At 43.0% G+C, this 21974-nt stretch overlaps 1 long non-coding RNA gene across 6 annotated transcripts in view; it reads right to left on the bottom strand.

Moving 5' to 3' along the window:
- LOC140482064 (uncharacterized) overlaps window positions 1-21974 on the bottom strand; it is a 145869-nt gene that overhangs the window by 8767 nt on the left and 115128 nt on the right. For 4 of the 6 annotated variants that reach the window (XR_011961650.1, XR_011961652.1, XR_011961655.1 and 1 more), the window contains one exon: window positions 1366-1507. This is a non-coding gene — a long non-coding RNA (uncharacterized lncRNA). Of the gene's footprint in view, window positions 1-1365; window positions 1508-7702; window positions 7784-16810; window positions 16918-21974 lie in introns of all 6 variants that reach the window. The other 2 variants (XR_011961651.1, XR_011961653.1) reach the window with 2 other exon arrangements.

Below are 21974 nucleotides of genomic sequence, written 5' to 3'. Positions count from 1 at the left end.
ATTTGGGGAATTCAAATAGAGCACAAACTGCGATATAAAGTGTGTGTGATTTATACACACATTAATATCATTGGATTTTTGAATTTGAACGAATGACTTACAGGTTGTCTGTGTGTCTGAAGAGGTTTCATGATGAGCTTTAAGCATTTCAGTAGCTATGGTGATTTCTTTTACACTGAATGAGAAAAACTTCCTGGAATAAGAGTTTTTGTTTCCATTGTTCCTTTTTTTTAAACTCTCTCCAATGTACCGCATTAATCTTTCAGGTGGAAGATTGTGTTATGTTTGGGGCAGGGGAGGAAGATAATTTTCTTTGTAATTTGTTTCACCGGGATCTTGGCTGAAGTTGGACATGTAAAGCTGTCTGTAGCTATATCCTGTCTAAACATGCTCTAACTCAGTACTATTGTCTTCAGTATCCACTGACACCTCTCAACCTGTCATTGTCCAGTAGAGGAACATCTCATACAGACAAGCAATTGGTTAAAGACAAAAACAAACCGAACTTAACTTAAAAGGGAACAGAAAAAAAGCTAACAGAAGCTGAACATTACCCTCTCAGATTTAGATATTATGATCCAAAATGTAACTTTAAATTACTGTCTTGCACCCAATTGTCTTCTGTTGGAAGTGGGTGCTAATGAACTCCTGTCTGGCTCATAGCAACCAATGCAGTTGAGCTCTTTCCTGGACAATGGCAGCTTCCTCCTCCCTACTAGCCTCATTCACCTCCTTAGAAGACTGCTCCCATTCTCCCAGTTCCTCAGCATCCACCCAACCTGGACAGATTGAGACATTTTCAAGCAGCATTTTGCATCTAGAGAAGGGGGTTTACAATGGTTTACAATGCAGATCACAATGGACATGGTCATCGCTGGGCAATAACTAGTTGGCAGGTACCCCTCCAGAGCCTAAATGACCCTTATTACCTCATACTATCCCGACAACTAATTTTTACCCAGCTCAAACATTTGTATGTGCTGTGGGGTAGTGAATGGGAAAACATTCAGTTTGAGCATGTTGTAGGTTTCAACTGTTATCATTATCCAAGAAAACACAAAGCAAATGGAGCAAAAACCAAAAGAGTGCAGCAAACAAAAGCATACAAGTAGTTAGTTGAAATTTAAAATGTTTACACTATCATATTACAAACCTTGAACAGTGTTTCCAACAGGAAAATACCTGATCTCAGCCTCTGGATTTTCTTGGAATACTCTTAAATCCCATGTATTCAAAAAACAACAATCAAACACAAATTGCAGACCAAAACAGTTAAAGATAAAATGCAGGGAGAGAAGGAATCATCAAATCAAAACATAGTTAGTTAAAGGACTTTTAAATTGCAATGTTAATCAAAATACAGACCTTAAACATTAAATGGTTTGGTGGGTTTATGTCTCTTTAGGAGGTCCTGGATTTTGTCAGGTGGTAGCAATTAATTTTTCCAAGCTTTTCTGTAAAGCTTTTTCACTCCGCTTCTGGGTTTTGAGGTGGTGGGGAAAACTGACTAAAATGATGATAAAAAGGTTAAACCTGAATATTAAAAGCAGGGGTGAGTGTGGCTGAAGATGTACTTATTGCACATTTAAAACATGATTCCTTATTATGATTTATCGTGAAGTGCTTCAAAACACTTTTAAGTGGGTAGAAACGTATGATTTCTGGTGGCCAAATAGTCATTCATGTAGCATTGACTTCAGTTTCACATGGGAATCCTGCAGAATCCTAGACATAGCAGAGTCTGAAGGAATTGCCCAGGATACTGAAGGTTCTGCTGTTGAGCTTTCCAAACCCTGGAACCCTCCAAACAAACCCATTTAAGTGACAACCTTTAGAGAATTCCATTGCAGTTAAATACATGGTTGCCCAGGACAAGTTGGACTATTTTTAAAAAACACTAATCTAACCCATGGAAAGCTACAAAACTGACTCCCAGTGTACCATATACAATAGCCATCTACATCTTCTTCAAAGCAAATACACCTTCCCGAACACTGACCCCTCGCATCCAACACGTCCAGCTGCTTGATCATGCCACAGGACCCAGTGCACCTCCTGCAGGACACTATTAACCCCTCCCTCTATATCTTGCCTGACATGACCATTCCCTTCTATCCACTGCCTACCCCAATCCACCTGAAACACTCAAATGCTTCCCTGACACCCTTCACATGTTTGCACCATGGCATCCCACCCACCTGGCATCCTGATACCCTATCTTCTACCTTACAAACATTACCTTTTCGCAGGAGTTGTCAGTATCTGTGCTGTTGGACCTTTTCAGTCACAGAACACAGCAATGATGGTCATGTAAAAGGGAGCATAGTTCACCTTTCCTCAACTACCCACACTATAAGGACACAGTTGAATTAAAGATCCTGCAAAAAATGTGGAGGGTACCTGAGGGTAGAATCCATAAAAGACATTGGTGTAGTAGCAGGCCATTCTACCCATTAAGTCTGCTCTGGCATTCACTAAGATAATAGCTCATTTGATAGTCCTCAACTTCACTTACCTGCCTTTCCCCTATCACCCTTGCTTCCCTTACTGATAAAATCATTCTACTTCAGCCTTGAATATACTTAATGTAAACGCATACCTCATGCCAGAAATGCAGAGCTGTTCCTTAATTTCAAAAAGGAGTGAAATGGTAATCTAAATATCATTGCCATACCTTAGAAAATCTGGCTCACTGACTTTCTTGTTTTTACCTCCTACTACCATCAAAATCTGTGGATCAATGCATTTGTTTCAAATTACCAGTGACTAGTGATTCAGTATTTAATGCAACCAGTGCATGTAAAATGTGAAGAAGTCTAAGCTAAGCTAACAAAACATGACCTTGCTGGATTATGTACATGGAAGCATAATCAAAGATGATGGTTATGTTTTGCAAGCTATTTTCAAATGTAACTTTTTTTCTTAAACTTACCACTACTTTTACAAGGACAATTTACGGATAAGCAACAAAGATGGGCTTAGTCAATGATGCGCACAGCTCATGAATAAATTATACCAATATTTTGAAAATCTCAAATTAATATGATCTTGGACACCAAAATCAAAACAACAAAATTTAAAATTGGTAAGGTGGTAAATACTGAGGACCATATCAACGGATTGGTCAAATGGACAGAGCAATGGCAAATGGAACTTAACCTGGAAAAACCAGAGGTAAGGATTACACTATGCTTGGTAAAGCTTTGGGAAAATATTGAAGATGACAACGAGCTTGCATATCCACAGATCCTTGAAGGTCGCTCAGTTGGTTTGAAGCATATGGGATTCTTGCCTTTAGTGGAAATATGGAATACAAGAGCAATGCGGTGGTGCTGGAACCATATAAAACACTGATTAAGCCACAAAGTACCGAATGTGCAAAGAAAAGTCATATTGGACTTGAAATATTAACCATTTGTGTCTTCACACATGACCTGCTGAGTTTCTCGAGCATTTTCTGTTTTTATTTCAAACCTCCAGCATTTGCTGTATTGTCCTTTTACAGGAAGGATGTGATTACACTACAGAGAGCAGAGGAGATTTACCAGAATATTGCCTGGGCTGGAGGGTCTGAGCTATGAGGAAAGATTGGAGAAACTGGCGATGTTATCCTTGGAGAGGTGAAGGTTGAGAGGCAACCTGATATATGATTAAGATCATTAACATGGTGGGATTAGATGGAATGGATAGGAAGAAACTTTTCCCATGAGTAGAGAGGTCAATAGATTCCCTACCAGAAGGATGTTGTGAAATTTGAAAGTGTTCAGAAAAGATTTACAAGGATGTTGCTAGAGTTGGAGGGCTTTAGCTATAAGGAGAGGCTGAACAGGCTGGGACAGTTTCCCTAAAGCATCGGAGGCTGAGGGGTGACCTTACAGAGGTTTATAAAATCATGAGGGGCATGGATAGGATAAATAGATATGATCTTTTCTCTGGTGTGGGGGGAGTCCAAAAATAGAGGGCATTGGTTGAGGGTGAGAGGGGAATAATTTATAAAGGACTTAAGAGGCAACTTTTCCTCCAGCAGCTCATTCCATATATGCACCACCCTCTGTGTGGAAGTGATGGAGGCTGGTACAATTACAACATTTAAAATGGATATCTGAATAGGAAGGGTTTAGAGGGATATGGGCCAAGTGGTAGCAAATGGGACGAGATTAATTTAGGATATTTGGTTGGCATGAACGAGTTGGACCAAAGGTTCTGGTTCCGTGCTGTATATCTCTATGATTTTATTTAAGGGAAGAGGTAGAAGGTTACGAGAATCCTTAAGTGGAATATTTTTTCAGTCAGGGTGGTGGGAATCTGGGACTCATAACCTGAAAGAGTGGTTGACTCAGAAACACTCATATAACATTTAAGGTGTATCAAGAGATGTATTTTCATTGCTATTGTGTCTAGCACTATGGACCAAAACAAAAGCGGAATTCAAGTAGTCATGATCTTTGTTGACTGGCGTGGACATAATAGGCCAAATGGCCTCCTTTTATGTTTTAAATATCTGAGTCTATGCAGAATAAATCACCATAGAAGTTTTTTTTATTATTGAAGTTTGCATATTATAGATCAAAATAAAACATTACATCAATATCAAGAACTTTTTCCAAATGCTTTCTAAAAATGTTTGAGTTTGTGTGGTCAAATTACACATTGACTTTAAATAGAGCAACTGAGCATGTTTGAAAGGAACCAAGACATGTGGAACTGAAGCCTGAGTCTGCAGAGCTCCAGGTGAGATGACTCTCTTGTCGATAGAGAGTGATCTTCAATAAAGCCGATTTACTCTCAAGACTATTTGTAAGAATAATAGGGTGATTATGGTAGGGGATTTTAACTTTCCAAACATAGACTGGGACTGCCATAGTGCTAAAGGTTTAGATGGAGTGGAAATGAAGTGTGTACAAGAAAATTTTCTGATTCAATATGTGGATGTACCTACTAGAGAAGGTGCAAAATGTGACCTACTCTTGGGAAGTAAGGCAGGGCAGGTGACTGAGGTGTCAGTGGGGAAGCACTTTGGGGCCAGCGACCACAATTTCATTAGATTTTAAAATAGTGATGGAAAAGGATAGACCAGATCTAAAAGTTGAAGTTCTAAATTGGAGAAAGGCCAATTTTGATGGTATTAGGCAAGAACTTTCAAAAGCTGATTAGGGGGCCGATGTTCGCCGGCAAAGGGAAGCCTTCAGGAATGAGATAACAAGAATCCAGAGAAAGTATATTCCTGTTAAGGTGAAAGAAAAAGCTGGTAGGTATAGGGAATGTTGGATGACTAAAGAAATTGAGGGTTTAGTTAAGAAAAAGAAGGAAGCATATGTCAGGTATAGACAGGATAGATCGAGTGAATCCTTAGAGTATAAAGGAAGTAGGAGTATACTTAAGAGGGCAAAAAGGGGACATGGGATAGCTTTGGCAAACAGAATTCAGGAGAATCCAAAGTGTTTTTACAAATACATTTAGGACAAAAGGGTAACTAGGGAGAGAATAGGGCCCCTCAAAGATCAGCAAGGCGGCCCGTGTGTGGAGCCTCAGAAGATAGAGATGCTAAATGAGTATTTTGCATCAGTATTTACTGTGGAAAGGATATGGAAGATACAGAATGTAGGAAAATAGATGGTGACACATTGCAAAATGTCCATATTACAGAGGAGGAAGTGATGGATGTCTTGAAACGCATAAGGGTGGATAAATCCCCAGCATCTGATTAGGTGTACCATAGAATTCTGTGGAAAGCTAGAGAAGTGATTGCTGGGCCTCTTGCTGAGATATTTGTATCATCGATAGTCACAGGTGAGGTGCTGGAAGACTGGAGATTGGCTAACGTGGTGCCACTGCTTAAGAAGGATGGTAAGGACAGGGCAGGGAATTATAGACCAGTGAGCCTGACATCGGTGGTGGGCAAGTTGTTGGAGGGAATCCTGAGGGACAGGATGTACATATATTTGGAAAGGCAAGGGCTGATTAGGGATAGTCAACATGGCATTCTGCGTGGGAAATCAGGTCTCACAAACTTGATTGAGTTTTTTTTGAAGAAGTAACAAAGAGGATTGATGAGGGCAGAGTGGTAGATGTGATCAATATGGACTTCAGTAAGGGGTTCGACAAGGTTCCCCATGGGAGTCTGGTTAGCAAGGTTAGATCTCACTGAATACAGCGAGAACTAGCCAGTTGGATACAGAAATGGCTCAAAAGGTAGAAGACAGAGGGTGGTAGTGGAGGGTTGTTTTTCAGACTGGAGGCCTGTGACCAGTGGGTGCCACAAGGATCGGTGCTGGGTTCACTACTTTTCATCATTTACATAAATGATTTGGATGCGAGCATAAATGGTATAGTTAGTAAGATTGCACATGACACCAAAATTGGAGGTGCAGCGAAGAAGTTTACCTCTGATTACAACAGGATCTTGACCAGATGGGCCAATGGGATGAGAAGTGGCAAATGGAGTTTAATTCAGATAAATGCGAGGTGCAGCATTTTGGGAAAACAAATCTTAGCAGGACTTATACACTTAATGGTAAGGTCCTAGGGAGTATTGCTGAACAAAGACCTTGGGAGTGCAGTTTCATAGCTCCTTGAAAGTGGAGTCGCAGGTAGGTAGGATAGTGAAGAAGGTGTTTGGTATGCTTTCTTTTATTGGTCAGAGTATTAAGTACAGGAGTTGGGAGGTCATGTTGCAGCTGTTCTGGACACTGGTTAGGCCACTGTTGGAATATTGCGTGCAATTCTGGTCTCTTTCCTATCGGAAATATTTTATGAAACTTGAAAGGGTTCAGAAAAGATTTACAAGGATGTTGCTAGGGATGGAGGATTTGAGCTTTAGGGAGAGGCTGAACAGGCTGGTGTTGTTTTCCCTGGAGTGTCGGAGGCTGAGGGGTGACCTTGTAGAGGTTTACAAAATGGGCAAAGTTTTTTCCCTGGGGACGGGGAGGCCAGAACTAGAGAGCATAGGTTTAGGGTGAGAGGGGAAAGATATAAAAGAGACCTACGGGGGAACTTTTTCACACAGAGGGTGGTACGTGTATGGAATGAGCTGCCAGAGGATGTGGTGGAGGCTGGTTCAATTGCAACATTTAAGAGGCATTTGGATGTGTATATGAATAGAAACGGTTTGGAGGAATATGGGCAGGGTGCTGGCAGGTGGGATGAGATTGGGTTGGGATATCTGGGGGCATGGGCGGGTTGGACCGAAGGGTCTGTTTCCATTCTGTACATCTCTATGACTCTATGGAGGCTTTACATTATTGTACCCTCCTCCTCACAGTCTCACATACATTATTTTATCCCACACAGTCTCCTCACTCTCTGGTGTCTGTCCTCACTCCCTATGCTGGTCAGTCTCTCATGTCTTCCCTCCCTACTCGGCCCTTCCTCCACTCTCCCTGCTACCTGCATTTCTCCAGTTTTCCCAGCTGTGGAAGAGCAGAAGTGAAAAACAGGTGGATAATGGGAATATTTTAAGTTAACAGTCAAATCATTAATGAGAGAGGAAAAATTCCACATCCCAAATTCCAGTCCTTGATCCACTTCTTCCTTCAATGGAAGGTATCAAGACTCTTAAAATCCATGTTTGCCTTTCATTTGCAAAGTAAATGTTTGTTTCATAAGGACATGAGCTGTGCAGGAAAGAATAGGTTGCATGAAAGCACATTATTACTGCTTCACCTAAACACCTCAAGGTAGATACACAAACTTTGCCTTACACCTCAGTTGTTGGATGTTGATGGAAGAACTGTTTCCCAGACATCAAAATTCATGAACAAAATCAAGTTAAGAGGGAAAGTATCTACATGAAAAGAGGAAATTGGACAGTCAAACTGTTTCAACCAGACATACCAAACAGAACTTGCATATAATTTAAGCTTGGTAACATTAGATAAAGAAAATGATGTATTACACATATTAACAATTGTAAAACATTTCCAGTTCAAGTCAGTTTCTTTCTCATCTTCCCTGCTCTCCCCGCCCTCCCCACTCCCCGAGAGAAGGTTATAAAATCACGAGGCGCATGGATAGGGTGAATAGTCAAGATCTTTTTCCAGAGCAGGAAAGTCAAAAACTTGAGAGCATAGGTTTAAGGTGGGGGAAAGATTTGAAAGGGATCTAAGGGGCAACTTCTTCATGCAGAAGGTGGTGCATGTATGGAACAAGCTGAAGAGGAGGCAGCTGGTACAAGTACAACACTTAAAAGGAATCTGGATGGGGATATGAATAGGAAGGCTTTAAGAAGAAGATGGGGCCAAATGGAACTAGATTAATTTAGGATAACTGGTCAGCATGGACGAGTTGGACCAAAGGGTCAGTTTCTGTGCTGTATGACTCTCAGACTTTGGTATCCTGTTCTCCAGCTCACCCTCCCACCCACACTCTCTGCTGCTCCCAGTCACTGGCAGTTTGACTGGTGGAAGATTTAACAGAAAGGCACTGAGTGACAGATCCTCCTGGGCCAGACAGAGGGTGGAAAACAATTTAAACTGCAGAATTCTGAGATTGAAAAGCCAGAATTCCACTGACTGGTGGAAATTTCACATTTTTGGAGAAGTCAAGGACTTTTAAAAACATGTGGGAGAAGCTTTTAAGTTGAGCTCTGACTCTGCAAAATTACATCTCCATTTTGCTTGTAATAAATTAGGCTTTGAAAACCTCCTTGTTTACACTTTTAGTAGTTCATCCCCAAGAGAGAGATTGCTGGCTATAATAAAACAGCCTTCACAAACCTATTTGTTCAGCCATGGCTTCTTAGCAGTTCATTGCCATGGCAACCCAGGTCATTTGGGCGTTTCTCAGAACCTAAAAATGTCAGTCAGAACACAAATTACCCTTTATAATACTCCTCAGTTCTCTACCGGCATACTGCATTACACAAACTAAAATACATGCCTTATATGGTGTTAGCTTTGACAGCATCTGACTGACGAGAGAGAGAGAGAGAGAGGCTTCACAAAAACTCCAGATTTGATAAACTATGGGCACACTTTTCCATAGACTGACCTTCCTCACAGTCACCCTACAAATGCTAAGAATGAAAAGACTTGGTACATGAATTCACCTTAAGCTGAGTGTCCAACTTGTCCATGCCGGCCAGATATCCTAACCTAATCTAGTCCCATTTGCCAACACGTGGCCCATTTCCCTCTAAATCCTTCCTATTCACATACCCATCCAGATGCCTTTCTCTGGGTAATCCAAGATGGAGGACAGGAAAAATTTCTGGCTGTAACACTGCTCCTTTTTTTTTGAGATATTTTAGGTGCTGGAGGTGATTTCCTCGAATTCCAGGAGTAGCAATTACTGTTTTATATGCTGTTGCATTGTTTTGGAACTTTGGGAAAAAAAGTCAAAATGACAGCAGTTTTAAAAGGGAGAAGAACAGACAAGGGAAGCACATGGTGAGGACAGTGCAGGAGAGAGAGAGAGGACCTGCACAGTTACTGCCTTTGCTGTTTTTGAATTCATGTATCACTGGACATCGGAGTGCGTCTGGGAAAATTAACAAACAGTGAATTTCACAACTAATCTTGGAGGAACCTGTTTGGCAAAGTTCACAACACAGAATCAGATAAAACAACAATTAACTTAAGTCTGTCCAAGAGAGAGGCTGCAGTAGTGAGTACAGTGGGTTACTTCTTACAAACTTTGAACACCTACGGGCAAGAGACGCTAAGACAAGCCAGGAAATGGGAATCCTGTGCCAACCGCCTAAGCGTCACATACAAACAACTCCGGTTCCTGCATGAATGCCGAAAGAATCGAATCCTTCCACCATCTGTCAGATACAGACCACCAGTCAACAATCCACAAGCCAGGGTCACAGCCAGGCAGAACGGATTCAGGATGATCCAGGTAATGATTACAGACGCTCACAACAGACTACACAAATACAGACAAGAAATTGCGCGCCAAAAATCGTTAATTTCAAAATCCACCAATCAGGAATGGACCCGGACCATAGAACAGGCCGTCACCATAGGACAGAACAGGACAACACATCGCAAAAAAACGGCACTAAAAGAAAAAACGGCCAAACTAACACACAAAGAAGAGGACACCACAACACACTAGTGGGTTAAAAACCTATCCCACAGACAACTCACAGACACGGAAAGAACAATACTGGCCAAGGGACTCAACTACAACCACAGGGACGCCAAGACAGCAGACTTCCTAGCAGCACTAGAATGCACACTCAGGAACAATGGACTAACAGAAGAGACACAACAAACTGTGAGACAAAGTATCGTACCTCTGATAACAAGAAAAAAACAAACACATAACCTCAACACCAAGGAGAGGGAAGCACTAAAATCACTAAGAAACGATAAGAACATAATTATACTACCAGCAGACAAAGGCAGAATGACAGTCATCCCGGACAAAGCAGAGTACATGCAAAAAGCACAACAACTTGCAGATACCAACACCTACCAAAAGAGGGAGTTTGACCCCACCCCACAGCTCACCAATAGGATAAACAACACACTGAGGAATCTACAAAAAAACGGACAGATAACCAGGTCTGACCTACAAAGAATGAAACCTGAAAGCAACAACATCCCCAGATTCTATGAACTACTCAAAGTGCACAAACCAGACATCCCACTCAGACCCATAGTATCACTACCAGGAACACCATCACACAAACTGGCCAAAGAACTGAAACTGAAACTGAAACACCTGATCCAGATCAGCGGATCCAGACAATCTATACAATCGACACAGGAATTCTTGGACATCATCAGAAATATACACATAGACAAGGAAGAAACTATGGTCTCATTCGATGTAATGGCACTGTTCACCTCCATCGGCAAAACCCTAGCCAAAGAAACAATAGCCAACCTGCTGGACAGACATAACAGACAACAGGACATTGAACCTATCAACAAAGATGGCATACTTAAACTACTGGACTTGTGCCTCACAACACACTTCAAATTCAATAACCAAATATACAAACAAATCAACGGAACACCCATGGGCTCACTGATCTCTGGACTCATAGCAGAAGCAGTAATTCAAAGGTTAGAACAAACAGTCTTACCACAAATTCAACCCAAACTCTGGGTTAGATACGTGGATGACACCTTTGTAATCATTAAAAACACAGAAATAGAGAACACACACCAGATCATCAACGCCACACTCACAGGAATCCGATTCACTAGAGAGGAAGAAAAGGACAACCAACTCCCATTCCTAGACGTGATGGTACAGAGAACACCAAATGGAGAATTCACCACAAAGGTTTACAGGAAAGCCACACACACAGACCAAGTCCTAAACTATGAAAGCAACCACCCCAACACACACAAACGAAGTTGCATCAGGACACTATTCTAAAGGGCCACAACACACTGCAGCACACCAGAACTACAAAAAGAGGAAGAGGAACACCTATACAAGGTATTCGCCAAAAACGGATACCCTCGCAATTTCATCAACAGATGCCTAAGGGAGAGACAATGGAACGAGGACATGCCGCAACCCAAAGGACTAGCCACATTACCATACATCAGGAGCATTTCTGAACTGACAGCCAGACTACTGCAACCACTAGGACGCATAACAGCACACAAACCAACAGCCACGCTCAGACAACAACTCACCAAAATGAAGGACCCAATACCCAACATGAGCAAATTGGCCTTTGCAGTGAGATGTACTTCTGGTCAGATGTGGGAATTTAAAGAGTTTAAGGGTTACTGCGGATTATATCTGCCATAAATGCTGTTGGATGCAAATCTTATCAGATCGAATGGGTCGGTTGGAGAGACAGTTAGAAGCGATGAGGAATTTGCAACAGCAACAGTATGCGATGGGTGGCAGGTATAGAAAGGGGGGAAAAGTCTCAGATACAGTCACATAGATGGGTTAACTCCAGGAAGGGTTAGAGAGGTATGCACCTAGGGCAGGAGTCTTTTGTGGATGTACCCATTTCAAACAGACATGTTGTTTTGGAAAATGTAGGGGGTGATGGATTCTCAGGGGAACGAAACACAAACAGTCAAGTTTCTGGTATTGAGACTGGCTCTAATGCAACGAGGGGTACGTCGGCTTCAATTGTGTCGGGGGATTCTCTAGTCCGAGGTACAGACAGACGTTTCTGTGGCCAGCAGAGAAAAACCAGAATGGTTTTACTTCCCTGGTGCCAGGATCAAGGATGTCTCAGAGTGCAGAATGTTCTCACGAGGGAGAGGGGCCAGCAAGAAATCACTGTCCACATTGGAGCCAACAATCTGTTGAGATTCTGAAGGGAGATTACAGAGTTAGGTAGAAATTTTAAAAGGAGGTCCTCAAGGATAGTAATATCTGGATTACTCCCAGTGCTACGAGCTAGTGAGGGCAGGAATAGGAGGATAGAGCAGATGAATGCATGGCTGAGGAGCTAGTGTATGGGAGTAGAATTCACATTTTTGGATCATTGGAATTTCTTTTGGGGTAGAAGGGACCTGTACAAGAAGGACAAATTGCACCTAAATTGGAAGGGGACTAATATACTGGCAGGGAAATTTGCTCGAACTGCTTGGGAGGATTTAAACTCGTAAGGTGGGGGTGGTGGGACCCAGCGAGATAGTGAGGAAAGAGATCAATCTGAGGCCGGTACAGTTGAAAACAGAAGTGAGTCAAACAGTCAGGGTACACAGGGACAAGGTAGGACTAATACATTAAACAGCATTTATTTCAATGCAAGGGGCCTAACAGGGAAGGCAGATGAACTCAGGACATGGTTAGGAACATGGGACTGGGATATCATAGCAATTACAGAAACCTGGCTCAGGGATGGGCAGGACTGGCAACTTAATGTTCAGGACACACATGCGACAGGAAGGGTAGAAAGGGAGGCAAGAGAGGAGGGGGAGTGGTATTTTTGATAAGGGATAGGAATACAGCTGTGCTGAGGAAGGTTATTCCCAGAAATACATCCACGGAAGTTATTTGGGTGGAACTGAGAAATAAGAAAGGGATGATAACCTTATTGGGATTGTATTATAGACCCCCTAATCGTCAGAGGGAAATTGAGAAACAAACTTGTAAGAATAATAGGGTGGTTATGGTAGGGGATTTTAACTTTCTAAATATAGACTGGGACTGCCATAGTGTTAAAGGTTTAGATGGAGAGGAATTTGTTAAGTGTGTACAAGACAATTTTCTGATTCAGTATGTGGATGTACCAACTAGAGAAGGTGCAAAACTTGACTTACTCTTGGGAAATAAGGCAGGGCAAGTGACTGAGGTGTCAGTGGGGGAGCACTTTGGGGCCAGCGACCATAATTCTATTCTTTTTAAAATTGTGATGGAAAAGGATAGACCAGATCTAAAAGTTGAAGTTCTAAATTGGAGAATGGCTAATATTGACGGTATTAGGCAAGAACTTTCGAATACCGATTGGAGGCAGGTGTTCGCAGGTAAAGGGACGGCTGGAAAATGGGAAGCCTTCAGAAATGAGATAACGAGAATCCAGAGAAAGTATATTCATGTTGGATGAAAGGGAAGGCTGGTAGGTATAGGGAATGCTGGATGACTAAAGAAATTGAGGATTTAGTTAAGAAAAAGAAGGAAGCATATGTCAGGTATAGACAGGATAGATAGAGTGAATCCTTAGAAGAGTATAAAGGAAGTAGAAGTATACTTAAGAGGGAAATCAGGAGGGAAAAAAGGGAACATGAGATAGCTTTGGCAAATAGAGTTAACGAGAATTCAAAGTGTTTTTACTAATATATTAAGGACAAAAGGGTAACTAGGGAGAGAATCAGCAAGGTGGCCTTTGTGTGGAGCCAGAGAAAATGGGGGAGATACTAAGTGAATATTTTGCATCAGTATTTACTGTGGAAAAGGATATGGAAGATATAGACTGTAGGGAAATAAATGGTGACATCTTGCAAAATGTCCAGATTAGAGGAGGAAGTGCTGGATGTCTTGAAACAGGTAAAGGTGGATAAATCCCCAGGACCTGATCAGGTGTACCAGAGAACTCTGAGATGCCAGAGAAGTGATTGGTGGGCCTCTTGCTGAGATATTTGTATCATCGATAGCCGCAAGTGAGTTGCTGGAAGACTAGAGGTTGGCAAACATGCTGCCACTGTTTAAGAAGGGTGCTAAAGACAAGTCAGGGAACTATAGACCGGTGAACCTGACCTTGGTGGTGGGCAAGTTGTTGGAGGGAATCCTGAGGGACAGGATGTACATGTATTTGAAAAGGCAAGGACTGATTAGGGATAGTCAACATGGCTTTGTGCATGGGAAATCATGTCTCACAAACATGATTGAGTTTTTTAATGAAGTAACAAAGAGGATTGATGAGGGCAGATATACATGGACTTCAGTAAGGCGTTCGACAAGGTTCCCCATGGGAGACTGATTAGCAAGGTTAGATCTCACTGACTACAGGGTGAACTAGCCATTTGGATACAGAACTGGCTCAAAGGTAGAAGACAGAGGGTGGTAGTGGAGGGTTGTTTTTCAGATTGGAGGCCTGTGACCAGTGGAGTGCCACAAGGATCGGTGCTGGGTCATCTAATTTTTGTCATTTATGCTCTCATCCAAATCATTTATGTAAGAGGTACAGTTACTAAGTTTGCAGATGACACCAAAATTGGAGGTGTAGTGGACAGCGAAGAGGGTTACCTCAGATTACAACAGGATCTGGACCAGATGGGCCAATGGGCTGAGAAGTGGCAGATGGAGTTTAATTCAGATAAATGTGAGGTGCTGCATTCTGGGAAAGCAAATCTTAGCAGGACTTATGCACTTAATGGTAAGGTCCTAGGGAGTGTTGCTGAACAAAGAGACCTTGGAGTGCAGGTTCATAGCTCCTTGAAAGTGGAGTTGCAGGTAGATAGGATAGTGAAGAAAGCGTTTGGTATGCTTTCCTTTATTGGTCAGAGTATTGAGCACAGGAGTTGGGAGGTCATGTTGTGGCTGTACAGGATATTGGTTAGGCCACTGTTGGAATATTGCATACAATTCTGGTCTCCTTCCTATCGGAAAGATGTTGTGAAACTTGAAAGGGTTCAGAAAAGATTTACAAGGATGTTGCCAGGGTTGGAGGATTTGAGCTATAGGGAGAGGCTGAACAGGCTGGGGCTGTTTTCCCTGGAGCATCGTAGGCTAAGGGGTGACCTTTTAAGAGGTTTACAAAATTATGAGGGGCATGGATAGGATAAATAGGCAAAGTCTTTTCCCTGGGGTCGGGTAGTCGAGAACTAGAGGACATAGGTTTAGGGTGAGAGGGGAAAGATATAAAAGAGACCTACGGGGCAACGTTTTCACGCAGAGGGTGGTACGTGTATGGAGTGAGCTGCCAGAGGAAGTGGTGGAGGCTGATACAATTGCAACATTTAAGAGGCATTTGGATGTGTATATGAATAGGAAAGGTTTGGAGGGATATGGGCCAGGTGCTGGCAGGTGAGACTAGATTCAGTTGGGGTATCTGGTTAGCATGGACAGGTTGGACCAACGGATCCATTTCCATGCTGTACATCTCTATGACTCTAAATACTGTAATTGCACCAGCCTCCCCAGTCTCCTCTAGCAGCTCATTCCACACAAGCACTAGCCTCTGAGAAAAAGTTGCCCCTTAGGTCTCTTTTATATCTTTCCCCTCTCACCTGAAACCTATGCCCTCTAGTTCAGGACTCGCCCAACCCATGGAAAAGACCTTGTTTATTTATTTTATTCATACCCCTCATGATTTTATAAACCTCTATAAGGTCACCCCTCAGTCTCCGGGAAAACAGCCCCAGCCTGTTCAGCCTCTCCCTATAGCTCAAATCTTCCAACCCTGACAACAACCTTGTAAATCTTTTCTGAACCATTTCAAGTTTCACAACATCCTTCTGATGGGAAGGAGACCAGAATTGCACACAATATTCCAACAGTGGCCTAACCAATGTCCTGTACACCCACAACATGACCTCCCAACTCCTATACTTAAATCTCTAATCAATAAAGGAAAGCATACCAAACGCCACCTTCACTATCCTACCTACCTGCGACCCCTTTCAAGGGACTCTGAGCCTGCATTCCACTGTCGTCTTATCCACGTTCTCTCTAATACCTCAAAGACATCTAGCAGTTTTACCTGAAAAGTAAAACTGAGGAAATAGTACCCAACATGTAAAATTGGAAGATGGTACAGACTCAAAAGCGATTTGAAATTGTTCAATCTCACTGAATGAAACGTTAATACTAATGGAAGTGAGTTCCATCAGTGGGGGTGGCACAGTGGTTAGCACTGCTGCCTCACAGCGCCAGAGACCTGGGTTCAATTCCCGCCTCAGGTGACTGACTGTGTGGAGTTTGCACATTCTCCCCATGTCTGCGTGGGTTTCCTCCGGGTGCTCTGGAGTCCACAGTCCAAAGATGTGCAGGTCAGGTGAATTGGCCATGCTAAATTGTCCATAGTGTTAGGTAAGGGGTAAATGTAGGGTTATGGGTGGGTTGCGCTTCGGCGGGTCGGTGTGGACTTGTTGGGCCGAAGGGCCTGTTTCCACACTGTAAAGTATCTAATGTAATCATTTTCAAATTTTGAAATTAATTATAACGTTAGTTACCTTGCCATCAACTGCAGTGACCCAAGGCTCATTGGCCTCCTCATGGTTCAGTAGAGGTGCTGGCCAATTCTGCATGGGCAGTGTTGAGGATATGAGCATTTCCACCACACTGTGTAAGGAATGCTGGATGACTAAAGAAATTGAGGGCTGCCATAGTGTTAAGAAATTCCTCTCCATCTAAACCTTTAAGTGTGTACATGACAATTTTCTGATTCAGTATGTGGATGTACCAACTAGAGAAGGTGCAAAACTTGACTTACTCTTGGGAAATAAGGCAGGGCAGGTGACTGAGGTGTCAGTGGGGGAGCACTTTGGGGCCAGCTGTGCCGAAGCTGAATCACCTCGCCTGGTCTGTCTGACAGTCCTGCTGTAAATGATGAAAAATAATTGTGATCATTTGTGTAGCAGCATTGAGAAGCCATTGTGCAACTTCAGTTTAATTTATCATCTGCTTCTGATCAGGCACAGCCACTTCAGTTGCAGAAAGAGGTGGACAATGTAACATTTAAATAAGAACTCTATCTCACCTATTTTGGACACTTCAACAATTTCGAACTGGAGCGCAAGGTACACAGCCTCAAGAGTGTCTCTGTCTGTCTGTGTAGAGGTATGGGGTATGACAAAGGAGTGGACTAAGGTGTCAGAGGGTCCTGTTCCTGTGGAATGCTAATAAGGGATGAAGAGAGGGTGTTTGCAGGAAGTGGCAGAAATGACAGAAGATGAGCTTTTCATGTAAAGCCTATGAGGTGAAAAGTGATGACAAGGGGAACCCAAACATTGTTCTGGGAGGGAGGAGAATGGGTGAGGGCAGAAGTGTGGGAAATGTGTTGGGAATGGTTGAGGGCCCTGAGGGTGGGGGTGAATCTTCAGTTGAAGAGACAAGTGATCATTTGGAAATACACTTTTGGAAGGTGGCATCATCCAAACAGATGTGACAGAGATGGAGAAAGTGGGACAGTGGAATGGAATCCTTACAGGAAGCAGGTTAAAAGGAAGTGTAGTCGAGCAACAAGAGAGACTTAGCAAAAAGGGGATATTCAGCTTCGGGTGATCAGAAAGAGTCAGATTTAAACAACTACATCTGAGAGATAAAGGAAGGGCAAAGGCTGTGATGAAGATCCTTGACCAATGTTGGAGCTAGATGTTTATGCCTGAGCCACACAAACCTGCCATTGCCGTGAACCTGGACTGCGCCAGCTTGGAATGTGTAAGATCATTTACATTAACAAAAAGAAAGATAATGCAGCAATTCAACATAAGCACTGCAAATGAACTTAACATTTTGTGAAGGTAAGTTTTTACAGCCCTTAATAAACTTAATGGCCTGATTTTCGCACACAAGGTGATTACGCAAAGTCAGAAAATTTCTCAAACAATCAAATTGCTGGTGTTTGTTTTTGAGATCTGGGGAGGTGGGCGTAAAGTGAAGACAGTCCAGTTGTGTTGACAGATTGTAGCTGCCAAGTGTACAAGTAGAATTTTTAAAATACACACCTCAGTACTCTGGGACCTTATTCCTGCAGTAATAACAGTAGTTAGGCTCTCAACCCCTCACCTCCCAAGTCTCTATGCCAACTCATACCTGCAGCCACTCCTCATGGCCCTTGATACTCATTATCCTCCTCTCATGCAACCCCATTGCCCCCTTTATCCATCCTCCATGAGCCTCATACTTTACATGCCATTCTTTGCAACCTCATGACCCCTGAGACATTTCCTATTAACATGTAATCCTCAATTCTCCCCCTATGCAAGCCTGTGATTCCCTGTTCATCCCAATGGCTATTGTGGCTTCCATGCCAATTTATGCCAGCGCATGACATCCCACCCCATGGCCCCTAATAGCTCTAATTCCAACCAACATTCTCAATCTCCCAAATAGGGGTCGAGAGCCTAACTACTGTAATTGCAGCAGGAATGAGGTCCCAGAATACTGAGGTGTGGAGTGGATATGTTGGAAGGAAGAAAGATGAACTTAGAGTTTGTGAATTTTCAGCCCCCATTGTAATAGCCCTGTCCACTGACAGGTCACAATTAACCCCCACCTGCAGCCTTCCCATCTATCTTCCTCCCGCCAGCCCCACCCCCTTTCCCCCTCCACATTCCTGATGTACGGCTTATGCCCAAAACATTGACTCGCCTGCTTCTCGGATGCTGCCTGACTTGTGCTTTTCCCAGCTCCACACTTTTCAACTTGCATTCTCCAGCATCTGCTGTCCTCACTTTCTACAAGTTGGGAGTGTGATGCAATGCTCATCTTAGGGTGCAGCTGTACATTGTTCAGTAGTATTGGCAGTGGACAGGAGGTGAGTTGCTAGCTGCAGTAATCCTGGTCTCGGACCTGCTCTTGTAGTCATTATGGTTGTGGTGAGTCTAGTTGAGTTTCTGGTTAATGGTAACCCCCAAGATGTTGATAGTGGGGGAAATCAGTGATGCAAACACCATTTAAGGTCAAGGGGTGGTGGTTGGATTATCTCTGATTAGACATGATCACTGCTTGGTATTTGTCTGCTCAAGCTTGGATATTTTCCAGATGTTGTTGCATTTGAACACAAACTGCTTCAGTATGTGAGGAGTTGCGAATGGTACTCAACATTGCACAAACATCTGCAATTATCCCCACTTCTGACCTTAGAATAGATGGAAGGTCATTGATGAAGCAGCTTAAGATGGTTGGGAATACACACACACCAAAGAATGTTTCAGAGAACATTTCCAGGATACACATGCCAACCAACCCCACCGCCCTGTGGCCAACTGCTTCAACTGCCTGTCCCACTCTGCCAAGGACATGCAAGTCCTGGGCCGCCTCCTTCACCAAATCCTAGCCACCCAATGCCTGGAGGAAGAATGTCTCATCTTCTGCCTTGTGACCCTCCAACCACATGGTATCAACGTTGATTTCACCAGTTTCTGCATCTTCCCTCCCATACCTCATCCCAGATTCAACCTCCAACTCAGCACTGTCCTCTTGAACTCACAGCACTAGGGTCCCAGGTACGATTCCAGCCTCCGGCGACTGTCTGTGTGGAGTTTGCACATTCTCCCCATGTCTGTGTGGGTTTCCTCTGGGTGCTCTGGTTTCCTCCCACAGTCCAAAGGTGTGCAGGTCAGGTGAATTGGCCATGCTAAATTGCCCATAGTGTTAGGTGCTTTATTCAGAGGGAAATGGATTACTCTTTGGAGGGTCGGTGTGGACTGGTTGGGCCGAAGGGCCTGTTTCCACACTCTAGGGAATCTAATCAAATCTAATCTAAACTTCTCCCATCTGTCCATCTTCCTTCCCACCCTTCCGTTCCACCCTCCACCCTGACTTATCACCCTCCCCCCACCAATTGCATCCACCTTTTGCCTTCCTAGCTACCTTAATTGCCCCACCACACCCCCCTCCTATTTATCTCTCAGCTGCCTTGCCCCCCCCCCCCACCCCCACATTCCCGATGAAGGGCTTATGCCTGAAATATCAACTCTGCTACTCAGATGCTGCCTGACCAGCTGTGCTTTTCCAGCGCCACACATTTTGATTGATCTCCAGCATTTGCAGTCCTTACTTTCTCATAGGATAACACCCTCAGGAACTCCTGCAAAGACATCCTGGATCTGAGATGACTGATCTCCAACCACAACCACCTTATGTGCCAGTTATGATTCTAACTAGCGGTTTGCTCCTAATACCCACTGATTCGAGTTTTGATCAGGCTTCTTGATGCCACACTTAGTCAAATGCAGCCTTGATGTCAAGAGCTGTCACTCTCACCTCACCTCTGGAGTTCAGCTCTTTTGTTCACGTTTGAACCAAGACTAACAAGATCAGGAGCAGAGTGGCCCTGGTGGGACCCAAACTGGGCATCACTGAGGAGGTTATTGCTGAGCAGGTGCTGAGCTTGATAGCACTGTTGGTGACCCCTTCCATCACTTTACTGATAATCTACAATAGACTCATGGGGCAGTAATTGGGTGGGTTGGATTTGTCCCGCTTTTTGCATACAGGCCATACCTGGGCAATTTTCCACATTAGCATTTACCCGACAATGTTGTAGCTGTACTAGAACAGTTTGGCTAGGGGAGCAACACATTCTGGAGAACAAAGTTTCAGTTACATTGCTGGAATGTTGTCAGGGCCTGTAGTCTTTGCCTTCAATGGTTTATTGATAATATATGGAGTGAATCAAATTGGCTGAAGACTTGTATCTGTCATATTGGGGACCACTGGGGGAGGCTGAAAGTTGTTGCAAATCCTTCAGCATTATCTTTTGCACTGATATGCTGGGCTCCTCCACCATTGAGGATGGAGATATTTGTGGAGCCTTCTCTTCCTCCATTTTGAACAGTGTGGGTCTCCATACTACATCTTCATAGATGTTATGTATTGACACCATGGTAGCAGCTCTGAAGTGCTAGATTGCGTAAATGCAGAAATTGGGCAAGTGTGAAACAAAGGTAGAATACTATTAATTGTGGATTTTAATTTTAACATGGATTGAGAGAGGCAAGCAAGCCCATGTCCAAAAGGGAGTAATAGTAAAAACAGAACCCCTCAGTTCTACTTATCCATGCTGACCAGATATCCAAAACTAACCTAGTCCCCTTTGCCTGCATTTGTTCATATCCCTCAAAACTGTTCCTATTCACATACCTATCCAGATGCCTTTTAAATATTGTAATTGTACCTGCCCCCACCAATTCTCTTGAATGCTTATTCCATACTGAATCTCTAGAATGTATCTGGGACAGTTTCCAACAGCAATATGTTCTGAATGTAATGAGGATTATTGGATTTAGTAATAAGTAAAGATTTGAATTTAATAAGTAAATTAATTGTGCATGAGCATTGATCAAATAGCGATCATAACATAACTGAGTCTAATGTAGCTTTTGAAAGAGAAAAGCATGAACCAGCTACTGGAGTTTTAGATTTAGCTCAGACCGACTTTAATGAGACTCTCCACTGTACTCATGAACAGATTTTCCTAGTTCAAAACAACTAAAGAACAGTCAAGGATGTTTAAAGAAACATTTAACACAATACAAAATTGGTTTACATCCCTGAGAGGGAAAAGGTTCACTTCAGAGAAAAACAGACGTGGAAAACTAAAGACAGAAGAGACAGAATGAAACGGCTTACAAAAATGCAAAGATAAACAATGCAGATCCTGGTGAATGGGAAAGACACAAAGACCAGCAGAGGGCTACGAAACAACAAATTACACAGCTATAAGAAGGGATTATGAAAGGAAACTTGCAAAGGACATCAAAATCAATAAAGGGCAAGTGGGTGGTCAGGAGTAATATTGACTCACTGAAGCCTGAAAGTGGAGATACTGGTAATGACTGAGGAAATGGCAGACATGTTAACTCATAATTTTGTCTATATTTACAATAGAAAGAGAATAACTTGTTGGATGTCCCAAGGAAATGAATAGT

Source organism: Chiloscyllium punctatum, chromosome 10 (genome assembly GCF_047496795.1).
Source record: "Chiloscyllium punctatum isolate Juve2018m chromosome 10, sChiPun1.3, whole genome shotgun sequence".
Classification (NCBI taxonomy): Eukaryota; Metazoa; Chordata; class Chondrichthyes; order Orectolobiformes; family Hemiscylliidae; genus Chiloscyllium; species Chiloscyllium punctatum.
This window is presented reverse-complemented; position numbering and strand designations above follow the sequence as displayed.